Here is a 15,476-nt window from a genome sequence, read left to right on the forward strand (position 1 = left end):
CTGCACCTCGCCCGCCTCTCTTGGTCTGTAATAATGATCAGTGCTTTATCCAATGACGTGTTTGTGTCTTCCTCTTGCCTACCAAGGATTCTCTGGGTAGACGCCTCTCAGACAGGAACCAGCCCCCTGAACCATGCAGGTTCTCTGGTAGCTTTCACAGATGAAAGAAAATGGAGGCGGTTCACTTGCAACACAGGCAACTTTGATTCCTGCTTTTAAGTTTTTCCTCTCCTCTAGCCGTCTGCAATAAAATACACCCACGAAACAAGGGAGTCGCACCCTGTCTGGCTGCAGGAGCACTAAATCCTTGGTGTCTGCGCAGTTATCTGAAGGATTTTATTACATTGCGCTGCGAAGAGCTGCTCCTTGCTTCTCCTTTGCCTCACCTCTTCTTGTCATAACGTGAAGAGGAGATTTATCTTCTAGCCTGAGAACATTGCGAGGTGACTTAGAGCTGTAGATGTGGTGCTTTATAAAGAAAGACTTTTAGTTTCCTGAAGATGGCACTGTAATTTTACTTCTATTCATACAGGCACTTCATCAGGCACAGAAAAGATGTGTGCCCCTAGGTTCATGTAAGTGAAAAATGTCCAACAGTGTAACTGTGCACTCGCAGAAGTGTCCACCATGGAGATGTAAAATTTATTGAGTTTAGAAAGGGAACACATGATCAGTTGATGGTTCTCACTTTTAAAGTGCCACTCTTTAAAATTTTCGTAAAGAACATAGCGGTTCATTGTATGATAAAGCAAAGTTAAACAAGAAGTCGGAAAAGAATCTAAGCAGATTCATTATGTTGTATTTTCAGTTCTCTTGTCTACCACCTTAATATCGCTTAAGAAAAGTCTAAAACAAACAAATGGCTGAATCTTATTGCATATTGATTGCAGACGTAGGAACTGAAGAATCAGTTCAACCTGGGTGTCCTTGTATTCTCTGCCTAGTAAAAGTGGGTGTCCCTTCCCCAAGGGACTGCATCCAGAGACTCACAAAGCAACCCAGAGAATTGCTCATCTGTTTTTAGATTCTAGTGGAAGTTAGGATATTCTAGCTGCAGGCTCGGGGATGAGTATTACCCTTGTTCCAGTGGAAACCAGTGTGATCAGGTTTTGAGCAGTTGTGTCCTTTGAAGGTTGTCTTCAGTATTAAGACAGGATGGGCAGGAGCCTGCCAGAACCCAGCCACTCCAGTAGGCCTCAGACCAGTGGAAGAAAGTGCTCTTTTTCTAGTAATTGTCACGCTTCTCTGGGTGATGGAACAACTTGGAAGTTATGGGGTCTGTGGGGGAACGTCACCATGTTAATATATTAAACAAAATTGAATAGATTTTGAGCTTCAATAAGAATATCTTGTCTTACATTTCAGAAGAGAGAACACAGTGGTTAATTTTATGTGTCAGCTTGACTAAGGGATGGCCAAATAGCTGATAAGATATTGTTTAAGGCATGTCTCGGAGGGTGTTTCTGTGAGAGACTGGTAGAGGAATTGGTAAACGGAGAAAGGGAGATCCACTCTGACCAGGGAAGGTGGGCATCGTCCTAGCTGATGAGGGCCTGAAGAGAACCCAAAAGCAGAGGAAGGGCACATGTGCTCTCTGGAGCTGGGCCATCATCTCCTGCTGCCTTCAGACACTGGTGCTCCTGACCTTAGGCGTTTGGCATCTGGAACTTACCCCATTGGCTTCCGTGGCTCCCAGGCCTTCACTGTCAGTTTTCCTGGGACTCCATTGCCAATGGCAAACTGTAGGACTTCTTGGCTTTCCTAATCATGTGAATCTGTTGCTCAAAGAAAAAAAAAACCTCTCTCTCACTCTCACAGTGCATCAATATATATCCCATTGATTCTGTTTCTCTGGAGAACCCATACTAATTAACACACAGTCATTAAGGTAGAGTGACAATGCTGGCCCCATGACTTGCCCATGGTACCATGTTGTGGCTCGAGTGCTTACAGGTGAGAGCCAGCTGCACCTGGGACCTGGTGATAGATGCTGACTGCGCGCAGTTCCCTTCGTGCATTCCCACAAGCCTCACCTGGGGGCACCTTCATTCCTCAGCGTGAGCTTTGCTGGGGCCAGGACTCCTCATGTATTTTGGAATCCTCCAGCAGGGTAGAAAAATCCCTTCAAATGCAGAAACATTAAAAAAACATAATGCTTGCATTGGGTCACAGTAACACATCTTGCAGTCTGTGAACAGGTAAGATATTACAGTTGGCCTCCTAGATCTAGTGCATCCTTGGGACCTGTTTGTGATTTTCTCAGGACTTTTCCTGAAAAAAAAAAAAATCCTGAAATGATGCTATCAGAGTGAAAGGGGAGGGATAGAGAAGAGTGGCTATTGCTGGCGCCGCGGCTCACTAGGCTAATCCTCCACCTGCGGCGCCAGTATTCTGGGTTCTAGTCCCGGGTGGGGTGCCGCATTCTGTCCCAGTTGCTCCTCTTCCAGGCCAGCTCTCTGCTGTGGCCCTGGAGTGCAGTGGAGGATGGACCAGGTGCTTGGGCCCTGCACCCGCATGGGAGACCTGGAAAAAGCACCTGGTTCCTGGCTTTGGATCGGCGCAGTGCACCAGCCGTAGCGGCCATTTGTGGGGTGGACCAACGGAAGGAAGACTTTTCTGTTAGTCTAACTCTGCCTGTCAAAAAAAAAAAAAAAAAAAAAAGGAGTGGCTGAGCCAGAACGAGGGTCAGGATCAGGATCAGGCAAGAAAGGAACCCAGGGCTGTGCTGGCCCTGCACTTGCAGTCCTGAGCACCAGCACTCCCTGGGTTTGCGCCCCATGTCCTAGGTCTTGCTTGCCACATCTTGGCCCCAGCTCCAGCTGTGCCTGGAGTGATACAAGGGTGGGCTGAGGGAAGGAGGTAGCAAAGTCTGCTGAACGTTCATTCCCTTCCCGTGGCCGGGGATCCCTTCCACAGGCCTCCACCAGGCTTTGCCACTACCCCTTGGTCGCAGTAACTCATCTTGCAGTCTGTGAACTCTGGGTGGTGCTCAGCATAGCTCCCACCCCCTCCCCCCATGCCCAGGGCTGAGGAGTTGGCTTAATGGTCCCTCCCTTTACCTTAAACTGCTCCAGGTGGCTGCTCCTCCTTCCCATCAACAGAGCTCAGCATATTCCTAGAACGTGGTTTCAGGGCAGTTGCAGTTGGTTCCAGCCTCTCTAAGGAACCTTTAAATGCGGGGTCCGTAGAAGGTAGCTACAGCCTTCATGCGGGTGACTCCTTGGAAAGGATTTCAAGAAGAATGTGTGAACTGTGGGATTTAAGAGTTGAGCAGCATTGTGATCCCTGTTAAACATAAAAGTGGGAATAAGAGAGGGAAGAGATGTATAATTTGGGGCATGCTCGGGCTGACTTGCCCCAATTGGTAGAGTTGGAAACATACCAGGGGATTCCAATTCAATCCCATCAAGGTGGCATGTGCCAATGCCATCTCACTATTCCAAGTGATCAATTTCAGTTCACAATTGATCATAATGAAAGGACTAAGAGTCAAAGGGAGCACATAAACAAGTCTAGTATCTGCTAACACTAACCGATAGAATAAATAAAGGGGAGAGTGATCCAACATGGGAAGTGAGATACTCAGCAGACTCATAGAATGGCGGATGTCCTAAATAGCACTCTGGCCTCAGAATCAGCCCTAAAGGCACTCGGATCTGGCTGAAAAGCCCATGAGAGTATTTCAGGCATGGAAAGCCAAGGCACTCTGGCAAAAAGATCTCTGTGAGTGAGATCCCAGTGGAAAGAACAGGTCTTCAAAGAGGGAGGTGCCTTTCTCTGAAGGGAGGAGAGAACCTCCACTTTGACTATGACCTTGTCTAAACAAGATAAGAGTTGGAGAACTCAAGGGGCTTCCATAGCCTTGGAAACTCATGACTGGTGCATAGGGAGATTATTGATGCCATAAACAGGAGTGTCAATTTGTAAAGTCAACAACAGGAGTCACTGTGCACTTACTCCTCATGTAGGATCTCTGTCCTTAATGTGCTGTACACTGAGGCTTAATGCTATAACGAGTACTCAAACAGTATATTTCACTTTGTGCTTCTATGGGGGTGCAAACGATTGAAATCTTTACTTAATGTACACTAAACTGATCTTCTGTAAAAAAAAAAAAAAAAAAAAAAAGAAATTATCAATTCCCAACTTGACTCTCACTGGGATTAAACATGACAATAGGTCTGATCTGATTTCATCATGATTTAAAAAAAAAATCATCTATTATTTTTCACTTTATGTTTCTGTGTGGGAACAAACTGTTGAAATCCTTACTTAAGGTATACTAAGCTGATCTTCTGTATATTAAGATAATCGAAAATGAATCTTGATGTGAATGGAAGGGGAGAGGGAGTGGGAAAGGGGAGGGTTGTGGGTGGGAGGGACGGTATGGGGGGGAAAGCCATTGTAACCCATGAGTCGTACTTTGGAAATTTATATTCATTAAATAAAAGATAAAAAAAAAATATTTACTGAGGTTCTGTAGCCCTGGGTTCCATACAAGTACAGTGGTGGGGGAGGATCCAGGAGCATGGGCAGGGGATATGAAGATAAAGAAGATGCTGTCCACTCCTGCCCTTCAAACCTGGACTGAGAACTCACTGCCACATTTCAATAAAAATACTTCCTGTGATTGGGATATGCTGAGGCTTTAGGTGTTGAAATGTGATCCCCATCCTGAGGTATTCAGAGGGTAGAAACTTAATCCAACTGTGGTGTTCAGAGGGGAGGCCTTTGTAGGGTGATCAGGTTTAGATAAGGTCATCAGAGCCAGAATGAGGGCCAGGATCAGGATCCTGAGAGCTTCCTACAGGGATGGGGAACATCTGGCCAACAACAGGCCCTATAAATTCCAGAAAGTCATTGGGTCTTGTCCTGGCAAGGCAACTGCAGGCAGGACTCAAAATCCATTAAATCTATAGCAGGCTAATTTTTATGTTGATGATTTTGTATGAGCCGTGAATGATGCTATAAATAACCAGGTAGCCCTTGGCAGAAAAAAATTTTCCCACCCATGCTTCCTAAGGAGGGAGAGAGACCAAGACGCATAGACACGCATGTTCCCATCTCTTGCTGTGAGATGCCGTGTGCTGCCTCAGGACGCTGCAGGACAGGCCACCACCAGGTGAAGCCCCTAGACACAATAAAGCTTTTTCCTTGTCAGGTAGCCTGCCTCTGTGATTTCCATGCGGTAATGAAAAACAGACCAATGCAAGCCTTGTTTATTACAGTTTCTGTAAATGCCGTGCCGTCTCTTACTTGTCATCACCAGTGCCTTCCAACCCCATTGGTAAATTTCCAAACACTTCCAACTACTCTTGCACAGAGTGAATTCTGTGTACCCAGTGCTTTGGGGTCTCCCAAAGTCCTGTTTAACAAGTTTAATGTCATTTCTCTAAGCAAATCTGAATCTCACGTCTGAATTATTGAACATCTTGCTGACTGCGCGTTTTCTACAAGCTTCGCTCCCATTGAGCACCCAGGGAGACTTGCTGCCAGCCCACCGGCGCCTGCCATGCTAAGTGAGACAACAGGGCAGTTATTCAAATGATATTAAATATTAACGCCGACATTTTCCAAAGCTGTATCTGTCATAGATCATGGGGGCTGCATCTGTCATCTCGAATCCCTTCAGACTGTGAGCGCCAGCAATGTTCTCTCCTTGCAGAGCCCCATGACTGGGCTGCTTGGCAATTTCTTTGGATGTGTTCAGAAGCCTCAGAGAGAAAGGACAGACCCCTGTTTGCTGATGGCTCTGTGTTTGTTACAGGTTGGAGGAAGCCCTACGGCCAAGGGAAAGGTTGAGTAATTACAGTGTCTGGAATACAAGAGTGCCTGGGGATGTGCCTGGGACTGACAGCTCTGCCTCCCTCAGGTACCAGGCTACATAGCCCCTGTCAGCCATCAGGTTTGGCTTTAGATAGACAAAAACCACAGAAAAATGCAATGCTTTGTTTAGTAGGTAGAGCTGAGAATGGGGCCTTTGTGGGTGATCTCTCTCAGGCACCCTCCTGGGACAGACTACTATGCAGGGTTGTCAGAGCCCTGGAGGCCAATAGTTTTATTTAACCAATTCCTAGTCAAATGTTACATTAGAAGTAGCTGTCATTAATTCCAGCTACATCCCAGATTCTTTTCACTCCTTGTTTCATCTTAGCTTTCACAGTAACCCTGTAAAATAAGTGTGACCTCCATTTCTTAGTTCCAGGAAATGGAGACATGGGGAGTTTAAGTGGCTGTCTGAAGACATGCTATTGAGTTGATAATGAATTTGAAATTCAAAGTGAGTTCTGAGCAGCTTTCTACAATAGCAAGCCACCCTCATTTTAGATCAAACTTGGAATTTTCTTTAAAGATTTATTTATTCATTTGAAAGGCAGAATTACAGAAGAAGGAGAGACACAGAGAGAGGGAGACAGATTTTCCACTCACTGGTTCACTCCCCAAATGGCTGCAACAGCTGGGGCTGGGTCAGCTGAAGCCAAGAGACTATATGTGGGTCTCCCATGTGGGTGGCAGGGGCCCAAATGCTTGGGCCATGTTCTGCTGCCCTCTGAGGCACGTTAGCAGGGAATTGGATGGGAAGTGGAACAGCCGGGACTAGAACCAGTGCTCATATGTGATGCCAGCATAGCAGGTGGTGGCTTAACCTGTGGTGTCCCAAAGCTGGCTCAAACTTGGAAATTTTTTCTAAAGAATTTCCTAGAGAACTACCCAATAACTCTATTAATAAACATGTTGTTTGACTTTTTGAATCAAATGCCATGACTGATTTGATCCTCTAGTCATGATGATCAAAGTGTCTCTAGGACAGACATTTGATCCAACATGTAAGCTGTTGGTTATGAGGCCTGAGTCTCCTATCCGAGGAGCTGGGTGTGAGTCTTGGCACAGGTGAATTCCTGCTAATGCACACCCTGGGAGGCAGTGATGGTGGCTCCATGTTGGAGACCTAGATTGAGTTCTTGGCTTTGACTCTGCTTACCTACCCACTCTCCACTCTGCCCCACCAAAAAACATTTCAGGCATTTGGAGAGTGAACCAGTGGATAGGAGCTGTTTGTCTCCCTGTCTATGTCTCTGTCAAAAAAGTAGAGAATCTCCAGCCACTGTCACATGTTCCCTGGGGGCACAATTACTCCAACTGGAAATGACTGGTTTAGAAGCGCCCCCTGCAAGTTTTGTGGGGGATGCCAGCCGTGACTGACCTTTCCCCCTATCCGTTCTGCTTTCCCTGCCTCTTTCCTGTTCTCCCCCAAGCATGAGCGTAATACGTTCTAGGCACAAAAATCCCCATTTCAGCATCTGCTTCCCAGGAATCCAGCCCGAGATGTTGTTTGTTGCCAGTGGACAGAAAGTCTGCGAAAGAATGAATGACTCTAGGCAGACTACTTCACTCTCTGGGTCTCAGTTTAACCATCTGCAAGAGGAAGGCACTCCCAGCTTTTAATGCTTTGTAATATACAAAGGCAGTACAGGATGGTCACCTGGGGGTGGTCTCACTGTTCGTAGAATCCGCTGCCAGGCAACAGCAGAGGAAAGCCCCGGTGGTGGGTGTATTTGTTGGCTGAATGATGAAGTAGTTTCTAAAGAAGAGGTGAATCCTTTGAGGGCCAGGACTTCGTCTCGTAATAATCTACTCCATGACATGTTCAAGTTGTACCTGTTACTCTTGGAAAAATGCAGGAGTCTGAAGATGGGAACCCGAAGTACTGCGGTTTGTGAAATCAGCGAGGATAGAAGTCTGCTTCCTTGTTCCCAGCAGGAACAAGCGTCAGTTGCATGCAGTTCTGAAATCTCATTATTATAGCAGTTGCTTATTTTTATTTTAAAATTTATTCAGTTGAGAGGTGGAGAGCTTGAGGTAGATAGATCCTTCCTTCTGGGTTACTCTCCAAATGCCCACATAGCTGAGGGGCTAAAGCTGCAAGCCCAGGTCTCCCATCCCATGGTCTGCACTGGCAGTGTGCTGGACTCAGGAGCCAGAGCCAAGTATTGAACCCAGGTGCTCCAAAGTGGGGCTGTGGCATTTTAACCACCAAGACAGGTGCCTGACCCTAGCAAAACCATTACAAAGGATTCCACCTGCCCCCAGTGGGAACTCATGGCTCCACATGTGCAGGAAGTGTGCACTTTGCTGTCTGCAGCTGGGGTTGTGGCAGAGTCAGGGTGCTTTGATTGCTGATTTGCAGCTGACCTTGCTGTGCTCCGGGTCCTGCTCAGTAGTCAGGGTTGGAGTGCCCTGGGCCCCACCCTCGTTTGCAGATGTGTGATTCATCCTGTGACTGGCTCTCCGCTTTCTGGGGCAGCCATAATCAGTTACACGGACTGGGTGGTGCAAGTAGAGAACCTTGCTTTCTCACAGTCTGGAGGCGGAAGTCCAAGGTCAAAGTGTTGACAGAGCTGGTTTCTTCTTTCCTTGGCTTGCAGAAGGCTGTCTTCTCCCCACGTCCTCACATCACAGCCTTCGTTGTGTTGTGTCCGGATCTCCTCTTGTAAAGACATCAGTTGCATTGGGTAAAGTCCGAGTCCTATGACGTCATTTTACCTTAAGTGTCTATTTAAAGGTGCTCTCTCCAAATGCAGTCACATCTGAGGTGCTGGGTTATGACTTCAACGTAGGGGTGATGGTGTGTGCATGGAGACATGACTTAGCCTGTAACACTGTTCTTGCAATTAGCTTTCTTGTGGATTCTATGTAAACACACATGCTCTGCCAGCCAAAACAACTGGTTTCAAAATTCGATTCCACCACAGGCTAAAAGTGTGACCTTGGGAAATGAAGCTTCCATTTCCTTGTCTGAGGGTCAAGGCCGTGGCACAGAGAGTGGAGCAGAGTAACCTGCAGTGAAAGGCTGATTTAGGGCCTCACTTAGAAATGATCATGTGAAGAACTCAGACCCTATTGAGGAACAGTCCCTACTCTTGCCTACTCAGACTGCACCGTTCCCTGCCCTCGTGTCAGTACCAATGCCCTTTCTTCATATTTGCCTGGTGAAACTCTACAGATCCTTCAAGGATCTGTTTGAAAACACCAACAAAACCTTGTCTATGAAATCATTATGGAATATGCTAAAGAAAATCCTGCCTTTGAATTCCAGTACCTCACTATGAGACTGCAAGACACTTATTTAGTTATTTAAAGATTTATTTATTTACCTGAAAGGCAGAGTTACAGAGAGGCAGAGGCAGAGGCAGAGGCAGAGGCAGAGAGAGAGAGAGAGAGAGAGAGAGGTCTTCCATCTGCTGGTTCACTCCCCAAGTGGCTGCAATGGCTAGACCTGGGCTGATCCAAAGCCAGGGGCCAGGAGCTTCTTCCAGGTCTCCCACGTGGGTGCAGGGGCCCAAGGACTTGGGCCATTCTCTACTGCTTTCCTAAGCCATATCAGAGAGCTGGATAGGAAGTGGAGCAGCTGGGAATCGAACCGTCTTCCAAATGGGATGCTGGCACTGTAGGTGGTGGCTTTAACTGTGCTGACCCCCAGACATTTATTTTTAATATGAATAATGGCTTGTCATTGCTTTCAAAGACATTTTGAAAGTCACTTTACAGATATTGATGGATTTAATTCTTCCTATTTGTCAGATAAGAGAAGAGGCCTGAGAGATTGAGTGATTATGCCAGGTCATGTAGCTAATTAAGGGTACCCTGCGATGCCCATTCATTTCTGATTCATTGCCTCATCTTATAACAACAGGCTCTGAGCATTTGGGTGAGTAATCTGGTCCCCTAAGCAGCCCGCTGTGGATGCTGCTCTGTCCCCCTCCTCTATCGGGAATGAAGACAGCTCATCACCGCCCCGGGGCCGCGAGTCCACTCCAGTCTTCCCTCTTTTCACAAGAGTCCTCTTTCATTCAGCTCCAATCGTGAGAAACTGGGTTTTATGGCCATGGAAGGACACAGGAAAGCTAAGACATATCCCTACAGATCACACAGTTTCTGGGAGGCCGTAAATACCAGGCACCCTGGAGTTGGGCAATACCTTTTTCCAGGAAGCTCTTGCAATGCATGTTCTCACATTTCAGGTTTGAGAGAAGCAGCTGGCAGGTGGCTGCAGTCTTCAAGCCCGTGTCTGGGGAGACAGACAGGAGGCCTTGCTGAGCTTTGAGCCCCTCGGATGTGTTCCCACCATGCTGATCTCTCTGCACTAGAAACGTGGCACTAGAAACGTGGCTGTCACTGAAGCTGCCTGGAGAGAGGGTCTCTGAATGCAGAGTCCCTTCTGTTGGGTGGGGAAGCTGGAAAGAAAAGCTGCGAGCTCTTTCTGTACAACATTCAACATGCTTGGTGGTCCCGGGGAAATGCAAGCATGTTCCTTCACTCGAGAAGGCGTGATTTAACTGTCAGTGCTCTGTGGCTTCTAATGGAAAAGGTTTGTGCAAAAGAAACAGAAAAAGTGGACTTTAAATAAATTCAGAAAAGCATTCTGGAGGCAATTAAACAGGAAGTAACTAAAATGTATAACCATATATATATTCTAGTAAGAGTGCTTCTAAGTTTGTCTCTGTACATAGAACTAAAATAAAACTATGCTGGGTGGTGTACCTAGAGAATGTTAAGTAGGGATATGGCTCTTGAAAAGATGGTGTAGGTCCGGGTCCAGGTCAGGTTGAATAATCGAGGTGGATGAAGGTCACACTCACAAAGTCCCTGTGCTAACTCCTGTCCTGATAGCAGCTTCATTGCATGTCCTAGGCCTGTCACTTTGCACAAGGAAGCCTCTCCAAGCATTTAGGAAAGACCTCGTTGTTTTCTTGGAAGAGCCCTACCCCGCTCTGATTCCATCCGACTTTGGAGGAAGCCACAAGGAGCCCAGGGACAGAGGGTGTCCCTTCTCCTGCAGAATGTGGTAAAATAAACGTCCTCTGGAGTCTTCCATTTTGAGAGTCGGGGGAATTCATCTAGTGAATGAGAAGCAAACGTAGCAAATTGCTTGGAGTCCCTCAAGTTCTGCTGGCTGGCTTAGCAGCTGCACGTTACAGTCTCTACCAGGGCGTGGAGTTTGGTTCAGATCACAAGTAGTAAGGCCTTTATTTTTCACTGTCAGTTAATCATCAGAAACATGTTTGTTATCTAAGTGTCAGTCGTTTATCTAACTTACTGGGACAAGTTTCTTTCCCAAGAAATTCCGAAATCAATTTGTTTTTCTGCAGTTCTTTTTTAGCATATACACAAAATCATTCCGCTACAAGTTGAGTCGTGTCACAGCACATGTGACTTGACTAGCTGTGTGAACATTGCTTTCAGAAATTGAACCTCTGGGATCGGCATTGTGGCACAGCAGATCAAGCTGCTGCTTGTAACGCCAGCTTCCCAAATGAGTGCTGGTGAGGGTCCTAGCTGCTCCGTTTCTGATCCAGCTCCTTGCTGATGTGCTTGGGAAGGAAGTGGAAGATGGCCCAATCACAAGCACTTGGGCCTCTGTGCCCACGTGGGAGACCAGGATGGAGTTCTAGGTTTCTGGCTTTGACCTGGCCCAACACTGGCTGTTCTGGCCATTTCCAGTGTGAATTAGTCAATCGAATATTGATCTTTCTCTGTCTCTCTCTTTCCCTGTCATTCTGTCTTTCAAATAAATAAGATGAATATTAAAAAAACAAATTAATCTTTATTTTAATTGTTCCAAATGTTTGAAGAAGCTGTAGTGTTGGATGTCAGGCTCAGTATGGGGTAGCTGAGACTCAGTGCTTTTCCAGGGACCAGTGAGATGCGGTGGCTCTGGGAGAGGTAGGGTGGGTGGTTGCTGGCTGCCCAGAGGGACATTAACTTAAGTCTGATTGAGTCTTGTTTAAGTTCCAAGGGAGATTCAACCTGGTTTGTGGAAGCACAGATTTCTTGGCTTCTGGAGGTCTTGTCCTTTTGGAATAGGACTGCCGCTAGCTGCTTGGGGATAGGGCCTGTCATCTGCAGGGGCAGATCCTGGAAGATAGGCAGGCAGGACTCGGCATCCTGGCCAGGAAGGCTGAAATGCAGAACCAGCCCGGATGTGTGGTTGCGTTAGCTGGGCCGGTCTGGGTGGTGCAGGCTGCTCCACGTTCACCTGCCTGTTCATGCTCACTGAGAGGCTGGGATTTCCTTAGGAAACATTTCTCAGACTGTTTTCCCGTCTGTACCTGATGAGCTGTCAATTTCCTGATGGCCAGCTTGCTTCCTTGGCAGGCTCAGTTATTTTTTGCCTGGTGCATCATGAAGTGGACTTTCAGGTTGTCCTTGATGGTGAAAGTTGACCCCCAGATCTTGCACACAAAAAGAATCTGCAGGGCTCTAGCAGATGAGGAGTTCTTCCCACACCATGTGCAGCCATGTTGCTTGGCCTCTTGGTGGGGCTGGGCCAGGTGTCACACCGGGACACAGTTGAGGAACTCACAAATGCGCCAGCAACTTCAACTTAGATATAAGTGGGCTAGGCTCGGATGAACATTGATGGGAGACTGCTCTGACACTTGGCTTGTAGAGAATGGTCTTGTCTTTGGGTTTGTTTGTTTAAAGATTTATTTTATCCATTTGAAACACACACACACACACACACACACACACACAGATCTTCCATCCTTTGGTTCACTCCCCAAATGGCCACAATGGCCAGGGTGGGCAGACCCAGCCAGGAGCCAGGATTTTTCTGAGTCTTCCACATGGGTGAAGGGGCCCAAGGACTTGGGCCATCCTCCACTGCTTTCCCAAGTGCATTAGCAGGGAGCTGGATTGGAAGTCGAACAGTCAGGTCTCAAAATGGCACCCATATGGGATGTTGGTGTTGTGGGCGGTGGCTTACCCCATTATACCACAGTGCTGGCCCTTTTTCTTTGGGTTTGACATCCACCTTGGAGAAGTCCGGTGGCTTCCCTCTCCCTTTGTTGGATGGGTCTAGCACCATGTGGAGAAAGGACTCTCAAAGAGCTTAGATTGAGGGCCCAGGGTCACAAAGCACTTTGGAGCACCTGGTCCCATCTGGCTTTAAAGCAAAGGGTGTCAGTCCTGGGGATAGAGAGCTGGTGGTGGAAGGGATGCTGGCATGAGGTGGCTTGCCTTATTTCTAGGTATCCAGAGACAGATCTTCGCTTCCAGCTTTCTGGCTGAGCAAAGCCACAGTCCTGGAAACCTACCAGGACACGTGGCTTCCTAAGGTTTCCAGGGTATGCATACTGACGAAGCCAGAGTGCAGGGTGTGGGAGCCCACGTGCTCGCCTGGCTGCCAGTCTGCTCGGTGAGCTGGATGTGCCGGAGCTGCCGCTGCTGCAGACACAGGACCTGCTCCAGTGCCCTCGGGGTGCTATTGGTGCCAGGCTCCACCATCCCCTTGGCTCTGCTGCCTGGTTCGCTGCCACCTTCGTGCCTCGGCGTGTCACACTATGGTGTTGGACATTGTGTTTTTGTCCCAGTTGGCAGGGCAGGCAGTCTGCCTTAAAGTATACTGCAGCCTTCTCCTTCATTCTCCCTGTGGCTGTTCTCATGGATGGGGTGTCTAGTGGCTCAGGTCAGGAGAACTCTGAAAGCCCTGGCCCCTCGCTATTGTTCATGATAAAGACAGGTGGATTTCCAATGCAATTTTCCTTATGTCCCAAGAACTCAGATGCTGAAGAACTACGCACAGCACTTCTCACAGGCGAGCGTATCCTCTGGACAAGCTGCTTTATCATCACTTTGTCCCCATTTGCTTCAGCGCCATTGCCTGCTTGGTTCATGGGAGGGCCCTACTCCCACTCAGCTGGTGCCACTGGGGCCGCATCTCCCCACCCTGGTCCACTTCTGAGTCAGTGTGGGGGAAGGGTAAGGGAGTAGGGGTGCATCCCATGCTGTGCCTCGACTTGGTGCAGGCATCTGTGCTCCAGGACAGCTGAACGTATTTGCTGTCTCCACCGTGTATCCCTAGAGCTGGGAAGTTTACCCTTCCGGCCAAAGCGTGTATGTCCCAGTAATTATTATTATCAATAATGCATTGTGATTTGTCATGAGCCCTGACAGCTGATTGGCCTGCGTCCAAGACCTTGGGGATTTTTTTAAATACGTTCAGTCACTCTGCCAGTCTCTCTGGTTTCCTACATGTGCTTGTTTCTGCCTCAGGGCTTTTCCCTTTGCTCTTCCCTGATCAGACGACTCCTTCTTGCTCCAAGAGAGCTTTCATGGCCGCCCTACCTAAGACAGCACCCCTTCTTCCTTTTCTCTTGATCTCTCTCTCTCTCTCTCTTTTTTTTTTTTTGTCGACAGGCAGAGTGGACAGTGAGAGAGAGACAGAGAGACAGAGAGAAAGGTCTTCCTTTGCCGTTGGTTCACCCTCCAATGGCCGCCGCGGCCGTCACGCTGCAGCCGGCGCACCGCGCTGATCCGATGGCAGGAGCCAGGTGCTTCTCCTGGTCTCCCATGGGGTGCAGGGCCCAAGCATTTGGGCTATCCTTCACTGCACTCCCTGGCCATAGCAGAGAGCTGGCCTGGAAGAGGGGCAACTGGGACAGAATCCGGCACCCCGACCGGGACTAGAACCCGGTGTGCCGGCGCCGCAAGGTGGAGGATTAGCCTAGTGAGCTGCGGCGCCAGCCTCTCTTGATCTCTTTACATTGCTTTATTTTTCTTCATGACTCTCCATGTCTGACATGCTATACCTTCATGTGTTGTCTTTTTCTCTTATAGAATGTAAGGTCTGTAAAGCCAAGAACATTGCCTCGTTCACTGCCTTGTGCCCGGGGCCTGGAGTACAGCCTCACATGTGGCCCTGGTTCAGTGTATCCCAGTGAAAGTTTTTATTTGCTTAGATTTAAGTTGAAATGTGTACCATCCATGCCCCATGTAGCCTCCCAACTTGTCAAGAGAAGTGTTGCCTTCTCCCCATAAGGTGGGCTGTTCACTGTCTCCCCAGTGCTAAAAATACTGGCATACACTCAAGATTTTCAACGGTATTGTACAATGGAGTGGTATTGATGGTGACTTCGGCCAAATCACAATTTTCCCTGTAAACTGTCCTGGGAACAGTTACGGCTAAGTGGTTACCTGGAGTGGGCTCTGGGTATAGGAAGGTCTGTTGTCACTTGGGGAGGGGGTTGTCAACCTGGAGGCAGAACTGCAGAAGGCAGCCATGTTCTCTCACCATGGCTCTCTCCTGTCCATCTGTCTAGTCTTCCTGTGCCCATGCACCTGGTCTAGAGTGGGAAGGCCATGCTCTGCAGGTTTTGTCCTGCCTTGCCCTCTGAAGCTCGGTTCCCTGCACCCCCCATCTTTATTATCTTCTGGCTGCCTGACCTCTTGCCATGTGGCAATCCTTTTTCCTTTATGGAACTTGAGGCTTCTGTTCCTTGAATTGTTTGTTCCCGGGCGTGAGTTCTTTGGGAAGGAGCAGCTTTAGTAAAATCTGCACACTAAGATGGTCACAAACCCTGCTTTCTCAGCCTCATGGGAGCATTTGCACTCTCAGGTCTAAGTCAGTTTCAGAGGTTTTGAGAGGTGCCCCTCTCCCCACCATGTTGCAGCCTTCAAAGTTAGTGAACACG

The 15,476-nt window shown here is 48.1% G+C and overlaps 1 long non-coding RNA gene and 1 pseudogene across 2 annotated transcripts in view; one reads left to right on the forward strand and one right to left on the reverse strand.

Annotated features, from left to right (window-relative positions):
* The first annotated feature begins 1,738 nt into the window (after positions 1–1,738).
* Positions 1,739–15,476, forward strand: part of LOC149127614 (uncharacterized) — a 67,874-nt gene continuing 54,136 nt past the window's right edge. Inside the window, exons 1-3 of one of the 2 annotated variants that reach the window (XR_016231796.1) lie at positions 1,739–2,198; positions 9,583–9,709; positions 10,023–10,369. This is a non-coding gene — a long non-coding RNA (uncharacterized LOC149127614). The remainder of the gene's footprint in view (positions 2,199–9,582; positions 9,710–10,022; positions 10,370–15,476) is intronic. The other variant, XR_016231797.1, reaches the window with a different exon arrangement.
* Positions 12,159–13,290, reverse strand: LOC127491826 (sal-like protein 4 pseudogene; annotated as a pseudogene).

Source organism: Oryctolagus cuniculus, chromosome 3 (assembly GCF_051225735.1).
Source record: "Oryctolagus cuniculus isolate XC-2025 breed Fujian yellow rabbit chromosome 3, ASM5122573v1, whole genome shotgun sequence".
Classification (NCBI taxonomy): Eukaryota; Metazoa; Chordata; class Mammalia; order Lagomorpha; family Leporidae; genus Oryctolagus; species Oryctolagus cuniculus.